The sequence below is a fragment of the Nipponia nippon genome, unplaced genomic scaffold (assembly GCF_047370975.1).
Source record: "Nipponia nippon isolate SJK-2023a ecotype South Korea unplaced genomic scaffold, ASM4737097v1 scaffold_5, whole genome shotgun sequence".
NCBI lineage: Eukaryota > Metazoa > Chordata > Aves > Pelecaniformes > Threskiornithidae > Nipponia > Nipponia nippon.
The window spans coordinates 53,897,108-53,900,098 of record NW_028262369.1 but is presented as its reverse complement, the minus strand read 5'-3'; positions in this window follow the sequence as shown (position 1 = coordinate 53,900,098).

Here is a 2,991-nt window from a genome sequence, read left to right as displayed (position 1 = left end):
AACTGCAGTCATATGTCTGTTTTTTCCCTAAAAAGGCTAAGTAGTTCCTTTTAAAAGACTGAGAATCTCTTTCTACTGTGCACCAAGGATGGAATTGAGGTTAAATGTGATATAGATATAGCCCCTGAAAGTAAATGAACATTTTGCCTTGGTTAGCAATAAAGGGAGTGATGACATAGATGGAGCAAAGATGCAGTAAATTTCTAGGACTGGGGAGGATCACAGTATCTTCAGAAAGAACTGGATAGCTCAGGATATTATAGTAGAAATGAAATGATGTTTCACAATACAAAGCCATGCACACATAGTTAAGGAGCAGTTACAAAAATTCCAGCTATAAATTTCCAGCTGGAAATAAGAAAGAAATAAAAAAATGTATATTTGAATGTATTAATCTGAAACAAGATGTCTATAAATTGCTAACATGGTGCAATGAAAAAAGAAAAAGAAAAAAGCAAGGGGACAATTTTTTACAATGAGAACAATCAGCCATTGAAATAGTCTCCCCAGAGAAGTGGTGGATTCCGCAACATTGGACGCTTTTAAGATTCGGCTGGACAGGGGGCTGGGCCATCTTGTTTAGACCGTGCTTTTGCCAAGAAAGGTTGGACCAGATGATCCTTGAGGTCTCTTCCAACCTGGTATTCTATGATTCTATGAAATCCAACCATTGGGATGTTAGAAGCAGCTTTCCATTAAAACCATGGAAGTACTAATACCATTGTACTGACACTGTGAGACTTCATTTGTACACAGTTTTGATTATATAAATGTTCCAAAATGTGTAAAAAATGTTCCAAATGAAAGCAAGTGCAGAGGAAGGCTTCAAGAAGGATCACAAAAGGAGTCAGCTTATTTACATTGGAAAAATTAGTAAAAAAAAACAAAAAACAAACCAAACAAAATATGCAGGAAGCCAACCAGCTGGTCCCAGTTAAGTACGAGTGGGTACAAAACTCAACTCTGAGCTGGTCACTCAGTGGACAGATGGACTTCTTAGCTCTGCAGATAATTTCTGGCATATTTTTATTTAAAGTTTGTGCCCCAACTTAAAAGAAACAGATGAATCTGAACAGCAAAAAATCCACAGATTGCTCTTGCATATTGCCAGATGCAGAACTGCTGGACTGAAGGAAAGAAATCCTTCTTTAGAATAGAAGATAATAAGAATACTGACAGGTAACGAAAGGAGTGAAAAAAAGGTCCATTTAAAAAAGAGTCTTGGCATGGATACGGATATGTTTATGCCTACAACAGAAAGGGACATTTAATTTCTTCCAACTCTCCAATTATGAATATTAGCCCAATATCCAAGCTTCAGATTCATCCCCTGTGAAGTTCCTTTCAAAACAAATCTATATAGCCTGAACAAGTGTCACATATCATGGACGTCTGGACTGGAAGGCAAGGCACGAAAATACAACTCAAAACTGTAGATTTCAACCATTTCAGCAAAAGGAGAGTTTCTATAGCATAGGTTTTACCCAGTGTACGTGAGAGACCAGGACAAGATATCCCCCACTCACTCAGAATCAATGTCAGGAGACCACATTCAGATGAGAATTCCTTGCATCGACACAGTGACACTTAACAACAAAAAAACCAGCAAAAAATAATTGAATTTTTTTGTTCTCAGTTCTCTATTTCTACGTTCCGCCAGTTAGAACATTCAAGGCATTTTCAGCTTTAATGCAAGAAGCATGAACACTTGTATATCTCACTATGAATTTATCACATTAAACACAATGGGCACAGAGTAAAACAGCATTCCCTTTGCTGAAGAAAGGCTATCTTTTATTCTCAAAGACACTTCAATAGAAAAAAATATTCCAGGAATTACCTTAAAGATTTCCACTGCAAGAGTTAAATAACCTGGCAAGAGCAATGGCCTGCCATATGACTTAAGCATCACTAGGATTAGATGTTAAGTATGAACAATTACAACCATACAACTTTCCTCTTTATTACCCAGATATCTCCCTTATGCAACACAAATTAAATTAATCTGAAAACAGTGACTCATACCCATCTACTGTGCACTAAATCCAATGGTATGTAACCCCATTGTTCAAACGTTAATAATTCCATTCAGAGCTATCTTTTGTTCCTCTGCTTTGTCAGTCAACCCACTTTAATACCCATAGAGGCTGATAAATCTATAAAGCTTCTGATTTTTGTGTGGCTCATCTTGTTACAAAAGCTTATTACACAACATAGCAGTTCTTTTCATGGTACACACTGATGAAGAACGGATACATTGCTGCTCTGTCAAAGTGGGAGCATCAAGCTGCTCTAACCAAAGGATATGTTCGAGTTAACAAGGTACGTGTTCGCTGGCCGCAGCTGGTAACCGGGCATTTTGCTATAGTCAGCCTCTGTGTATCATGCACTTTTGCAACTTTGATTGCTTAAGGAAGATTATTTTCTTTGCAAAGCATTAGCATGTGATTTACTGTTAATGTTATCAATCTACATAGCCATCTTTTTGATAAGGACAGAACTAAAAACTGACCCAGCACTGTAAAAACAAATGACCACTTCTATTAAAAGCTTATTTTGTGAAGCATTTCCTAGGACAGACTACAGGACAATGGCCAAAATTCAAGATTTCTGCATACTGTTCTCAGCCCTGGACCTTGGGCAAGATATTTAACTCCTTTGTGACCCAGGTTGCTTTGCTGAAGATGGCAAAAAGAATTTGAAATTTGAATTAGCATTTTCAAGGTACCTCAAAAACAAAATCTAGTGTCTTGCATCTCCAAGCAAATGCCAATGAAGTAATTCAGCAGTAAGTTTCCAGATACCACATTCCCCTGAATAGACCCCATGACACATGAGGAGAGGTTGAAACTATTGGGTTTGTTCAGCCTTATGAGGAGAAGTCTAAGGCAAGATGTCTACAACCACCTCATGGGAAAGTGTAGAGAAGAAAAAGCTAGACTTTCTTGGAAGTGCACAGTGATATGGCAAGAGACAACAGACACAAGTTGG